Here is a 15,254-nt window from a genome sequence, read left to right on the forward strand (position 1 = left end):
CGCCCGGCCCCGCCCCGAGGAGGCGTGCCCAGCGCTCCGCCGCCGCCCATTGGCGCAGCGCCTGTCCGTCACGATAGAGGGCGGGGCGAGTGGCGGGAGGGCCAATGGCGTGGCGCAGGGGGCGTGGCGGGCGGTTGGCGCGCGGTTTGGCGCCTCGGCGCGGGGCGGGGCCGGGCGCGTGACGCGCGCGCGCGCGCGCGGGAGGCGGTGAGGGAAGGGAGGGGGGGCGAGGGGGCGGGGCCGGCTCGGTGATTTCACCTCAATAAATCACCCCCAAAAATAAAATAAAAAAAATTTAAAAGTTTATTTCCGCTCTGTTAAGCATTACACAAGGGCGGGCTGCCGCCGGGGGGTGGTTGCGGTTTGATTTCGCAGCCGCTTCTCCACGTGACATCAAGCCGTCGTCATGGCGACGGGGCGTGACGTCACGGGCAACAACGCGCGGGATGGGCGCGGGCGGGGACAGCAGCGGGGTTTGGGGCGAATTGAGCGAATATCGGTGAAATGCAGCGCCCGGAGTCCGCGGGGGTGCGGGGGGAGAGCGGCACAGCGCCCTGGGACGGAAAATCGTCACCCACGGGCAGCGGGACCGAGCCCGGCGCTGGGGTGGCGGCGGGAGCGCCGGGAGCCGCCCCGGAGCGCCCGCAGAAAGGCACGGGGATGCTCCGGGGCTGCGGGAGCTGCGGGTGCTCCCCCGGAGGGGAGGAGCTCCAGCGAGAGCTCAGAGCCCCTGGCAGATCCCAAACCCTGAGGTTTAAAGCCAAGGTGTTTGAGCAGTGCCCTTGATGTCAGTGAGAACAGAAATGTGTTCAGTTTTTGGGGAACCACGGCTGGAAGCAGGAACTGGGGATGAAATAATCTGCTTTGCTTCTGTGCTCAGGAGCCAGGCTGGGAGAGCTGAGGGTGCTGAGCTGGACAAGAAAAGGCTCTGGGGAGACTTCAGAGTCCCTAAGCCCTGAGATTTAAAGCCAAGGTATTGAGCAGTGCCCTTGATTTCAGTGAGAGCAGAAACGTGTTCGGTTTTTGGGGAACCAGGGCTGGAAGCAGGAACTGGGGATGAAATAATCTGCTTTGCTTCTGTGCTCTGGAGCCAGGCTGGGAGAGCTGGGGGGGCTCCCCTGGAGAGGAGAAGCTCCAGGGAGAGCTCAGAGCCCCTGGCAGGGCCTGAAGGGGCTCCAGGAGAGCTGGAGAGGGACTGGGGACAAGGATGGAGGGACAGGACACAGGGAATGGCTCCCACTGGGAAAGTGACGTTTGGATGGGGAAAAAAAATCCCATTACGATGGGATATTGGGAAGGAATTGTTCCCTGGCACAGCTGGGCTGCCCTGGATCCCTGGCAGTGCCCAAGGCCAGGCTGGATGCTTCTTCACTCCTCACGTCCCCTCCTGTTTTATTTTGTCAATGAAACCCAGCCCAGGCTCTGGGTTGCTCTCATATTTTTTGAATGCAGGTGCTGCCAAGGAAAGCAGCGTTTTTTATACAGCTTTACGGAATATCTCTGTTTGTGGGGTTTTTTTTGGGTTTTTCCCCTGCAGTTAAACTCAGCAGAATCCCCACTGCTTGCTCTGAAAAATCCCCATCAGGTATTTCACCATTTCCAGGATCACTTTCCTTACATGTAATTAAAAAAAAAAAAAAAAAAAGCAGCTTTTATGATGTATTTTTTCTGCAACGTTTTCTGAAAAGTATGTCCCAGCCTCAGCCAAGGAAGTGTGTGGAATTTGTACCCATGGAGACTCCAATAACACAGCCTGCTCCAAACACCACAGGATTATTACTTTTCTTACCTAACGCTTCGGGAAAGGAGTTACTGGAAAAGGAAGTGACTGAGCGAGGCAATTTAAATTGGAGACACTGGTTAGAGTGCAGATTTGGGGTTGCTGCTCCTGCTTTTGGGAGATTACCACGAGAATTACACTGGAAAAATTCATGGAGTTGTGTGTCTGACCACCACTGAGTGAGCTTTTGAGAAGCTCCTGAGAAAAATAATTCTTGTTCTTAATGGTTGTAGATGCTTAAGCCAGAGATATTTTAAAAGAACAACTTTTAGGTGAGTGACACATGCAGTAAAAGAGAAAATAGAGGTGGAATAGTTTTTTAAAAACCACCTAATACATATAAATATCCACCTTTACTCCTGCTGAGACCAGATTAATAAATGTGCCTTAAACACTCCTGTGTTTGAACGTTGTTCTCATTCCTTCCCTCAGTCTCTTGTTTTACAAATGAAGCAAACCTCTGGTTTTCCTGCTGGAAAATACCAGACCTTTCCTAAAAAACACTCAATAAACAGCTATTTTTTAATCCTGTGGTCACTTATTCCTGCTTGAGCAGGAGTAAATATATTGGGTTTGGCCACACTGAGTTGCACCATGCTGATTTTGAATTATCACTCAAATCTACCAGGAGATGAATGAAATTCCTCATCCCTCTCCCCTTTAATATCAGCTCCAATATATTATTGCAGCTCTGATACCTTGATTTTTTAGGGCACAATTACCTGCTGAACAGCAAAAAGAAATGTAAAACACATTTGGGTGTGCTCCTGTTCTTCCCAAAGTGCTGATTACTGAGTGAAACCCAAGGCAGAGGTGCCAACAACATCCTGAAAATCACAGAACCACAGAGCCATTGAGGCTGGAAAAGCCCTCTGAGATCTTCAAACCCAACCACCAACTCTGTCCCCAGGTGCCACAGCCTTTTCTGAACACTTGATAATACTTGAAATTTTGGATAACGCTCAGCATAACAACTCTGGGAAACCCTGCACCCCACGGGGCTCAGACAGAATCACCACAGCACTTTTTTATTATTTTACATTTATTTTTATTTGTCTGCCACCTCGTGTGCCAAGCTGATCACTAGGATGAATTTTTCTTTGTTTTTTCCAGCCTGTTCATGAGCCAGATCTCGCACCTCTCACACAATATCAGGGGCTGGGGGAAGGGGATTAATTTCAAAAAGTTGTCAAGAGAGAGAAGTTTGATTTTTCTCTTCCTTTTCTTTTCTCCCAGCTTGCTGCAGCTGTCTCTGCTACCCACAGGAGGGCACGTTCCTCAAAGCAAACTGGAATTCAGCTCAAACCCAATCCCGCCCAAAGGATCTCATTGATTGACTCGATTTCACTAAAGACAGGTTTTGACAGAAAAATTGTGTTCTGATGAAAGCAAAATCCTTGTAAAGGTAGCAAGTTCAAAGGAATCCTTTGAAATATCGCATTTATCCATGAAAAATATTGGGGTTTGGGTGCTGGAAATGAAACCTAGAATGAAACTATTCCTTTAAATTGTTTCCTGTGTGGAAAAAAAAAAAGAAAATTCCCAGAGGGTTAAAAATGAAAGAAATAAAAAATTACCTTTGGGATTTTTGCTTAAAGAAAAATTTTGCTTGTTTGTTCCATTCCAAACAGGGACCAAACAGCATTTTCCTACCTGGGAGATTTTTGTGTCAGCTTCCTCCCATCCTTGGAGGTATTTTCAAACCCTAATTAATCTGTGTTCCAACCCTAACAATAACCCTAATGATTATTCTCTCTGTGCTGTGTTTTCCTGTTGAGTGCAGAATATTGGGAGGCTGAGCTGGTGCCTCTCCATGTCCCACAGGATCAACAGCACCATCCCATGCAGGTTGTGAGGATCATCCCATCTGTGAGCATGGATTTTCCCAGTGATAAAATGAAATTTAAAGGTAATTTCATTCACAACCATTTCAATTTGCGGTGCACATGAATAGGTCCTGGTTTTGCAGGCAGGGAGTCACTCAAGGGGTGAAGTTAGGAACTAAATCTCTGTTTAATCTCCATTTCCAAGGCAATTCCAGTGGGACTGGTGCAAACTGCAACTTTTCCTGCCACGCTCCTTGGGCACAGCCCCAGGGCTGGGTTTTCTGCAGCACAAACTCCTGACCTTGCTGCTGCTCAGACAAGAACATTCCTCAGAGCTTTTGGCTGGGCTTGAGAGGGGAGTGTGGCTGTGCCAGGGCCAGGCTGGAATTTCCCTGCCCTGCTCTGCCCACGCCTCTCCCCAGCAGGACAATGAATCCCAGGCTGTTTTGGGATATTTGTGCATCAGGACAGTGAATCCCAGGCTGTTATGGGATGTTTATCCATCAGAACAGTGAATCCCAGGCTGTTATGGGATTTCTCTATAAAAGGAGAGTGAATCCCAGGCTGTTTTAGGATATTTGTCCATAAGAACAATGAATCCCAGGCTGTTATGGGATGTTTATCCATCAGGACAGTGACTCCCAGGCTGTTATGGGACTTCTCTATAACAGGACAATGAATCCCAGGTTGTTATGGGATTTTTCTCCATCAGGACAGTGAATCCCAGGCTGTTTTGGGATGTCTCAATGCAGGACAATGAATCCCAGGCTGTTTAGGATATTTGTCCATCAGGACAATGAATCCCATGTTGTTATGGGATGTTTGTCCATCAGGACAGTGAATCCCAGGCTGTTTTGGGATGTCTCAATGCAGGACAATGAATCCCAGGTTGTTATGGGATATTTGTCCATCAGGACAATGAATCCCAGGCTGTTTTGGGATCTCTGCCCTGTCCTGGCAGTGGTCCAGAGCATTTTTTTTCACAGCCTTGCCCAGGCTGGAAGCAAACAGGTGAGTGCTGAAGGTGGGATAAAGAAGAGAGGATGTTCAGCCCTTCCTGTGCTCTTTTTTCCTGTCTTCCTTGGGTTGTGTCCCAACAATCCCTGGCAAAGACTTCCCTGCACAATGTGGGATTTGGGAAGGTCACTGTTCTCACCTCACATCTCCCCCCTAACAAGTTTTTAGCCCAGCTAAAACCCCTATTTCTCTCTTTTCCCCCATCCTGGAAATATCCTTTTACAAGATTTAAAGGACCAAGCATTTATCTGCAGTTTTGTCTGTTTGGTTTGGCTGTAGTTGCCTGGAAATTCCACAAAAAACACTGGATAAAGTAATGGAAAAAAAAAAACAAAACAACCCAGTGCCTGTGGGGTTTTTTTGTGCCACTCCCTGCAGGGAGCTGCAGCTCCTGAGCTCACAGGAGGAGGATGTGTCCACAGCTTGGATGAAATCAAGTGCAGTCATACTGATGTGACTGAATCCATGCAGCTGCTGCCAGCACAGCTTCTGTGTAATGAAACCCTCAGTGGCTGAACAGAATTTCTGGGATTTCTGCACAGAGCACAGGTTTTCTGGGCACTGAGTTGGAATGAGGCTCCTCTCTGTTGTAGTTGAGATGGAGACAATACAAAGCAGCACACTCCATTTTCAGAAGGCTTCAAACCTGTTTTTATTACAGCGTGCATGCTTTTATACAATCTTACAAAGCTGATAAGTTTACACTTTACTCATTGGTGATGAGACAAACAAAGTGTTTATTGGTACAGACAGCTGCAGGTTTCTCTTATTTATCCTTCTTTCTTTCTTGGTTTCTCTGTCAATGACCTTGGTAGAAAATTCTGTCAGGGTAAACATGGATCCTCTTCTCAAACTTTTCTCTGGCTCACAGAAGTCACTGCAAAACCTCTTCCACAGCTCTCGTTTCCACAGATGCTCAAACAGAGTGCCCAGGAGCCTTGAGGGAGTGGTGGACAGGATCAAAGTGAGTGTCTGGGTGATGTGGTGGGAAGGGGGGCACAAAATCCACCAAACACACGGTGATGGCACCTTCAGCACCCAGAGGAAGAGCCTCTAGGGCACCTGGAGAGAACCTTCCTCATCACACTGCTGCTCCAGACCCTTCCCCAGCTTCACTCCCTTCCCTGGACACGCTCCAGCCTCCCCATGTCCTTCTAATGATGAGGGGCCCAAAACAACCCAGGATTTGAGGTGTGACCCAGCAGTGCCCAGCACAGGGGACACTCACTGCTCCTGCTGGCCACTGGCACAAGCCAGGTCTTCTTGGCTGCCTGGGCACACTGCTGGAAGCCTGGAATGTGAATATTGAGCAGAAAGGTTTGGTTTGTTGACATGGGGAAGCTCAACATCCTGAGCTTCTTAAAGCTCCAGTGAGTTTATGTTTAAAAACCACAGCAAGTGATTACGTGGCCCTGTGGATTATTAACATTTCAGCCTGAATTGCAGGTGCAGAGGTCTTGACCCTCACTCCAGCTCAGTCAACTGTTGGAGCCCTGGTCACTGAGAATTTCAGCCTTTCTGTGCTGACAGACACTGACAGGAGAACACTGCATTGACCTGAGGCTGTGGAGAAGCTTCCAAAATGGAATGACAGAACTGGGATTGTGGGGGTGGAGTTTGAATTGAAGTGTGGAATATCACAGGGTGGGAAACCCAGAGCTGAAGGGTTTAGAATACAGTAATATATATGAACAAGATGGAGGGTTTAGGGTTGAGGCTGGTCCTTCTTCTTCTCCTTCTCCTTCTCCTTCTCCTTCTCCTTCTCCTTCTCCTTCTCCTTCTCCTTCTCCTTCTCCTTCTCCTTCTCCTTCTCCTTCTCCTTCTCCTTCTCCTTCTCCTTCTCCTTCTCCTTCTCCTTCTCCTTCTCCTTCTCCTTCTCCTTCTCCTTCTCCTTCTCCTTCTCCTTCTCCTTCTCCTTCTCCTTCTCCTTCTCCTTCTCCTCCTTCTCCTTCTCCCTCTCCTTGTTTTTCTTTTTGTTGTTGTTCTTCTTCTTGTTCTTCTTTTTCTTCTTGTTCTTCTTTTTCTTCTTGTTCTTGCTCTTGTTCTTCTTCTTGTTGTTTTTCTTCGTTTTTATTGTTGTTGTTGTTGTTGTTGTTGTTGTTGTTGTTGTCGTTGATCTTCTTCTTCTTCTTCTTCTTCTTCTTCTTCTTCTTCTTCTTCTTCTTCTTCTTCTTCTTCTTCTTCTTCTTCTTCCCCTGCTTCCCTTTCTTCTTCATGGATTTGGGTGATATTTTGTACTTGGACAGAAAAGTCCTCACTGCAGGCCATGAGTGATTGGCTATTGGGTTAATTTTGGAAGCCTCAGGTCAATGCAGTGTTTTCTTGGGGGTCAGTGCCTGTCAGCACAGAAAGTCTAAAATTCTCAGCAGCCAGGGTTCCAACAGTCAGCCCTCAGCAGAAAGTTGTCAGCTTGTGCTGTCCCCTGGCTCCCGGAGTGGCACCTGGCCTGTGTCACCAAGGGGCAGGGCTGGTTTCCATGTCACTATCTCTGGGTACACATCCATCCCTTTCCTGTTACAACACAGCTCACGTGGGAAATGCAAAGATAGAAACTTCCACAGACACTGAGGGATTTGATCTGCAGCTTTGGAAGAAGCTGGGATTGATGTACAAATACAATACACAGATATTAATAAGAAAAATCATGAACTTATGTTCTTATAGTTGTAAGTAAGAATATGCTCTAATGAGGTGGGAAACTGTATAGGTAAGATGGTGAAGGGTTTGTAATATAGGAAACTGTATTGAGAAGATGGTGAAAGGTTTATAATGTAGTAGATGTAGATGTTATAATGTAGATGGTGAAGGGTTTATAAATTAAACTTCCACAGACACAGGAGGGTTTGATCTGCAGCTCTGGAAGAAGCTGGGATTGATGTAAAAATAAAATACACAGATATTAAGCAGAAAAATCATAAACTTATTTTCCTATAGTTGTAAGTAAGAATATCTTTAAGTAAGTGAGAAACTGCATTGGTAAGATGGGGAAGGATTTGAAATATAGGAAACTGTATTGATAAGATGGTGAAAGGTTTTATAATGTAGGGGTGTAATTGTATAGAGTAGATAAGAGTTTAGAAGTTTTAATAGAAGCATATGTGTGTATGTGTGATAATAACCCATTGGATAAAAGTATCCACAGTGCAGTAGAAGAAAGTAAAGGTGATAGGTTAGAAAAGCAAGATTTAAAAAAAAAATAAATAAAAAACTATTCTTAAAAAATAAAAACTTTGTGGCAACTTGTTCATTGGATCAGAAAGTTCTATATTGCCTTGTAACAAAGAACTCGTGACCATTTTTTGCTATGGCTGATTCCTTGCTCCTTTAAAATCTCACAGCCTGAGACTGATGTTTCTTTGAACAATAAATCATTTTTAGCCTCACTGTGGTCCCATTCCCTCATGAAAACTTCAGAGGGGAGGGCAGCCAGGGCACAGCCTGGCTCTGCCTGGCAAACATTGTCACCCCACTGCCACAAAGCCCCTGGCTTGGGCAAGGGGGAGCAGCCCACTGCTCTCGGCCTCCAGCAGCGAGAGAAAAGACACAATTCCATTTTTACTGAAGTTCTGGGACTGCAATTGGGTTTTTTTCTCCGTGCAGCTTCTGTATCCACCCCATTTTAGAGCAAATGGCTTTCCAGCAAATTCTTTCCCAAAACTGGGATTACCTGCAGGCATAGATAGTGTTGCAGTTTGGGTTTAATTTAATGTTCAGAGGATATAGGCATGGCCTCTGAAGTGAGGTGCTATCTAACATCAAACTAAGTCATTATACAGCCAAGAAATCCTAATTCTCCACCGCTTTTCAGGCTTTATAAATATGTATTTCACACACTACACTTTGCATATTGCATAAACAGACTTTGCTCGCTCTGCGTTGTTTCAAAATCCATGTGTGTGCAGTTTCTAATGAGTTAAAAAAAATTTAAAAGGAGTTTATGCCCATGACAGGCCAGGGTAAACAGTTTTTGCCCTGTTTTATTTATGAGAATTGCAGAAGACTCATTTAATCAAAGAGGCAGATAAAGGTCACTTATCAGCTGCTGTGTCCTGGTGATGAGTCCTTGGCTTTGTTGATTTATGACAGTTGGGAGTTGGATATTAATCTAGAGCATAATTTGGTGGGGATTTTAGTGTTTGTGTTTTTTTTGTTGTGTTTGGGTGCTTTGGGGCTGTGGTTTCTTTGGGGTTTTCCCAGTATTTCCCACACCTATTTACTGTAGACCCTTTCACATGACCAGAAAAGATGTTGCAAGTCCTTGATGGGAAAGTCACCATGAGCAATTGAAGCCTGGAAATGACTCAGAAATAAAGAGACTCTTCTGTCTGCTTTCCTGCCTGTACCCACGTGGTTCCCAGCCTGTTTCCTCATCACATCTATCTTCTCCTCATGTCCAGCTGCAAGTGGAAATTGCTGAAATATTTTATTGCCCCCCCACACCCCCTTATCTTCCAAATCAACGTCCTGATGTGCAACAGCTTGGGTTGAGTCACTTGCCACCAGGGACTCTGGAGCTGGAATTTGGGAGAGTTACCAGAGGAGTCCTAGCCCAGAATAGCTCCCAGATCCAGTGCCAGGGCTGGTGATAGAAGTGAAAATTATGTAACCTGTGTTGGGCAATTCAGATGGGCAGACAGGGCTTGTTCTGCTCAGCTGAAGAAGAAATTTCCACTCTCCGTGTCCACAGCTGCACAAAGAGATGATGCTTTGCTGGAGGTTGGAAAGGAAAGAACCTGCAAATGGAAATTTCACTGGGGTGATGTTCTGTGGGCCACAGGAAATCTGTGGCTGAGGTAAAGAAGCAGCAGCCAGCCCATGTCTCCCAACCAAACCTGTGCACCAGAGTTCCTACCCTCAGTGATGTGGTGTGAGATGAACAAATCTGGAATCCCACAGCCCCAGGCTGAATTTATCCTGGGCCTTTGCTCTTATCCTGATGTTCTTCTTTGTGGGAAATTAATTTGTCAAGAATTTTTAAATAGAACTTAACAGAAGGTTTACATTTGTACGTAAACTTTGAGATAAGAAATGGTAACTTAGAAATGTAATAGAATAAGACAAGTGCTGTTGAGAGAGAAATAGAATTAGAAACTCTGATTGTAACAGTGTGAATTATAATACCTATATTGTCTCACCCTTCACAAAAGACTGAAAATGGAATAACAGTTTTTAAAACACCTCTCAGTTACCCTGTCTCTAAGTCAGAAAATAGCATAATCCAGCTCTTCTCTGGTGAGGGACAGCTCTGTCCCTGCTGGCATCTCCCCCTGCCTTAGTCGTGTGAAATACCTGGAAATGTCAAGGTGAGGCAGAAACATGAAGGCATCATGGAATTATTTAAGTTAGAAAAGACCCTTAAAATTACCAAACCAAACAATTTAACACTGCCAGCCCCCCACTAAACCATGTCCCTAAGTGCCACATCTCCACATCCTTTAGACCCCTCCAGGAGTGGGAATGCACTTGGGAAAAAGTGACTTTAATCACAGAGGTAAAAATCTGTGCTATCCCAGCACAGACAGCCCAGACACTGCTGTAACTCACCCAGGATCTGAACTGAAGGCTTTGTGTGTGTGATTTCCCAACAAGAACAAAATGTTGGAGGTTTTGGTCCTCCCCTCGAGGTCCAGCCGAGCTCGAGGCTGCTGAACCTGCAGCCACCTCCTCTCTCCTGATCTTGTGTCACAGGAGTGACACTCCAGCCAAGGCAGGGTCAGTTGGAAAAGAAAGACACTGGACTTTTAATTAAGTGCTTCTATATAATAAATTCATATTCAACCCCATATAAAGTAATAAGGAAAGAAATTAGTTTCTGTAATGTCTTATTTAGGTGCATGGAGATAATTAAATATTCCACTCTATTGCCATAGTTTAAGTTTTGCATTGCATGAGGGATACATGACATAGGATTTAATGAGATATTCTATTATTTTACAGCATCTTTTTACCAAAGCAGGAGAAGAAAATAATACAGATAGGCAAGGGACAGAGATAAGTGCAACTATAGGTCTATGCAATAAACTCTGCTTCCTATCTTAGCTCCACCCTGTTGCTCTCCTTACATTTCAGTCTACTTTTTCTACACATTTTCATTCAAGTTAACATTACTTTCTGGAGACAAAACCATATCCCATAAATACCACATCACTCCAAATGACCTGGAGGTGACACAGGAACACATCCAGGTGGGTTTGGGATGTCTCTGGAGAGGGAGACTCCACATCCTCCGTGGGCAGCTTGGTCACCCTCAGTGTAAAGAAGTTTTTCATCATGTTGAGGGGTTTGTCTTGTGTTTTGGTTTGTGCCCATTACTCCTTGTCCTGTCACTGGGTGCCACTGAGCAGTGGCACCATCCTCTTGGTGTATACCCCTTGAAGATATTTATATATTTATATAGGATTGATGGGATCCTCTCAAGCTGCCCCAGGGGAAATATAGGTTGGATATTTGGAAAAAGCCTTTTACAGAAAGGGTGATAAAGTTCTGGAATGGCTGCCCAGGGAGGTGGTGGAGTCACCATCCCTGGGTGTGTTTAACAAAGCCTGGATGTGGCACTGGGTGCCAGGGTTGAGTTGGGGTGTTGGGGCTGGGCTGGACTCGATGATCTTGGAGGTCTCTTCCAACCCAGTGATTCTGTGAATTCTGTGATTCTATCAGTTCTGTGAATTCTCTTCAGCCCCCTCCTCTCTGCACTAACCAGGCCCAGCTCCCACAGTCTCTCCCCATCACAGAGATGCTCCAGACTCCTCACCATCTTTGTGGCTTTCACTGGCTCCTCTCCAGTAGCTCCTTGTCTTCCTTGAACTCTGGAGCCAGGACTGGACACTGGACATGGCTCCAGATGTGCCTCACTAGGAGCAAGGGGCAGGATCACTCCTGCTCTGCTGGCCACACTCTTCCCAATGCTCCAATTGTCCCTCCAGGGTTGTAATTCCCTCCTCTGGCTCACCCCCAGCCTCTCCTGGTCCTGGTTCCTTCCCTTTCCTGGAGCTGCCAGGGCCACCCTGCTCCTGGTGCCCCTGTGGCTCCACAGGAGTTAATCCTGGCAAACACAGAGCCAGCAAAAGGAGCTGTTTGAGCAGAGGCCACTCTGGTGCATTTGTTATTCCAAGCTCAACAGCTCCCTGCTTGTTTATAAAGGGCTGTGCTGTGTTATCACCCATCAATAATAACTCTGAGCTAGCAGCCCCTCTCTCTGCTCTTCACCACCAGCGTGGTCTCCTTTGGCCCCAGAACCAGCAGGGGCTCAGCAAACACCACAGGATTTACCTTGGGAATGATGCAACCTCGGTTTGATGGACAAGGACACAGGCAGCACATAAAAAACAGCTCACCCGAGGTAATCTGTGGGCTCAGAGAATGCCCAAAAATAGATCTGGTGACTCCTGCCACTTGAGTTAACCTTTGGGCTGTGCCCCTGGAGCTCTCCTTGGTTCACTGGGAATTGCATTCCCCTTGTCAGCACAGCAGGTCCTGGCTGAGGACCAGGGCAGGCTGGAGTATGAGGGTCAGGAATCTGAATTTTACAGATCTCACCAACTTCCAGGCTGCTGTTTTGCCTTGCTCTCCAAAATAAATTCACCATCTGAGTGAGAACGGAGCCACCTTGGAGGGGCTGCGGAGAGGTGAGAGCTGGGGGGAGCTGGGGGAGCTGCAAGGGAAGGCTCCGAGTGCAGGAGAAGCAGCACAGCAAGAACTGGGGGTGCCTGGGCCAGGGGACAGCTCGGGGCTCCTGAGGCTGCCCTGGCCCTGCTCTCCTGCTCTGCTGGTGCTGCTTTGCAGCTGCAATGTCCCCTGCACTGCTCTGTCCTCTGGCCCTGCTGCTGCTCCAGCTGCAGCCTGACCTTCTGGCAGGAGCTGAATTGCATATTCCTTAGGTTTGCTCATCAGCTTGAGCGGTGTGAACCAAACCCTCCCCTCCCTGTGTGAGTGGGGAATGTCTCTGGGCAGTGGGAGGAGGCAGAGAAGAATTCACAGGGAGAAAACAATGGCTTGGAATTCTTGGTCTGCACCAGGAAAATAGCAGGAATAATTCATTTCACAGCTACAGCTGTTTTCCTAACAGGATAAACAAAATCCTGGCTTTTCTGCAGCTTTATCAGCCAGGAACAACTGAGAACAGTTACATGGATCCTCTTTATCATAACCCTTAAAAATACAGTAATAAATAAAACAATATACACTGTTGGACTCCAGCTTAAACCAGCCAGACCCAGGGAGGGCAGGAGATGGTGGAGCTGCCACCAGACCACAGGTTCTGATAATGAAGGGGGCTTGGAAAATCAAGGCCAGAACTTGGGGTGGTGATGCTGCTTAGCTGTGCCCGTGGCTTGTGCTGGCTGAAAAACAAAGTGCTTGGAACACAAACCCTGTGAGGAACGACTGAGGGAGCTGGGGGTGTTCAGCCTGGAGAAAAGGAGACTCAGGGGTGACCTTATCACTCTCCACAACTCCCTGAAAGGTGGCTGTGCTCAGGTGGGGTTGGGCTCTTTCTCCAGGAACTGACAGAACCAGAGGACACAGCCTCAAGCTCTGCCACAGGAAATATAGGTTGGATATTAGGAAAAAAATATAGGTTGGATATTAGGAAGTTGGTGAGATCCTACCCTATAGATAGGATATTAGGAAAAACCTAATTAGGATATTAGGTTGGGTATTAGGAAAAAATATAGGTTGGATATTAGGAAAAAATTGTCATTCTTTCAGTTTTTAATGGAAAAGGTGGTAAAGTTTTGGAATGGCTGCCCAGGGAGGTGGTGGAGTCACCATCCCTGGGTGTGTTTAACAAAGCCTGGATGTGGCACTGGGTGCCAGGGTTGAGTTGAGGTGTTGGGGCTGGGCTGGACTCGATGATATTGGAGGTCTCCTCCAACCCAGTGATTCTATGAATTCTGTGAAAACACCAGCATGGGGCTGGTTTGCTCAGGGCTGTGCTCTGCCAGCCCCACACTGCTCCTCCCTGGATCCCTAGATCTAAAAGCCCACTTTGACTCTTCCCTGGGGATTTCTGCTCCACGTTGGATTGTTCCCCTCGGCTGTGGTTGGAGCACATTTCACATCTTGTCGTGTCCAGAATGTCCCAAGAGATTCTTCATGATTCTTCATCTCCCCTTTCATTTGGTCAAAGGGTTGTGGTTGCTCAAGGCTCTACTTGAAAATCTTTTCCACAGAATCATTAAGGCTGGAAAGGATCTGTAAGACCATCAAATCCAACTCTCAACCCATGGTCACCACTAAACCACATTCCCAAGTGGCACATCCATGCGTTTTTTTAAATTTTTCCAGGGATTGTGACTCCACCATTGCCCTGCACAGCCTGTTCCAATGATTTACAACCTTTTCCATGAGGAATTTTTCCCTGATGTCCAACATAAACTTCCCCTGGTGCAACTTGAGGCCATTTCCTCTTGTCCTGTTGAATCTTGCCCTTAATCTTTCTTTTAGGGAAAAACCAGCTTTCAGAAGGATTCCGACTATTTTCTTCCCTTCCCCAAAAACTTCTGCTGGGTCAGCCCACACCACCACAGCGCCCCATGTACTCCAGGTGTTGGGCACAACCCATTCCTGGTGTTGGGCACAGCCCAATCCCGGTGTTGGGAACATCCCAATCCTGGCGTCTGGCACAGCCCAATCCTGGTGTTGGGAACAGCCCGATCCTGCTGCTGGGAGCATCCCAATCCTGGGATGGGGCACAGCCCGATACTGGTGTTGGGTACAGCCCATTCCCAGTGTCTGGCACAGCCCAATCCCAGCCCATTCCCGGTGTCTGGCACAGCCCAATCCCAGCCCATTCCCGGTGTCTGGCACAGCCCAATCCCGGTGTTGGGCACAGCCCATTCCCAGCCCAATCTCGGTGTCCAGCACAGCCCATTCCCGGTGTCCAGCACAGCCCAATCCCGGTGTTGGGAATAGCCCAATCCCAGTGTCTGGCACAGCCCATTCCCGGTGTCCAGCACAGCCCAATCCCGGTGTTGGGAACAGCCCGATCCCAGTGTCTGGCACAGCCCATTCCCGGTGTCCAGCGCAGCCCATTCCCGGTGTCTGGCACAGCCTGATCCCGGTATCCGTCACAACCCGATCCCGGTGTCCAGCACAGCCCATTCCCAGCCCATTCCCGGTGTCTGGCACAGCCTGATCCCGGTATCCGTCACAGCCCGATCCCGGTGTCCGGCACACCCCATTCCCAGTCCATTCCCGGTGTCCAGCGCAGCCCATTCCCGGTGTCTAGCACAGCCCGATCCCGGTGTCCAGCACAGCCTGATGCCGGTGTCCGGCACAGCCCATTCCCAGCCCATTCCCGGTGTCTAGCACAGCCCGATCCCGGTGTCCAGCACAGCCTGATGCCGGTGTCCGGCACAGCCCATTCCCAGCCCATTCCCGGTGTCCGGCACAGCCCGATCCCAGCCCATTCCCGGTGTCCGGCACAGCCCGACCCCAGCCCATTCCCGGTGTCTAGCACAGCCCGATCCCGGTGTCCAGCACAGCCCGATCCCGGTGTCCGGCACAGCCCGATCCCAGCCCATTCCCGGTGTCCCGGACACCGCGCCGGGCATTGACCGCGGGTAACCCGCGCCGGCGAAGGGGGCGTGACCTAACTGTTATTGACAGCCGCCTCCTCCAATCGCGCGGCG

This window comes from Lonchura striata, chromosome 28 (genome assembly GCF_050655825.1).
Source record: "Lonchura striata isolate lonStrDom1 chromosome 28, ASM5065582v1, whole genome shotgun sequence".
NCBI lineage: Eukaryota > Metazoa > Chordata > Aves > Passeriformes > Estrildidae > Lonchura > Lonchura striata.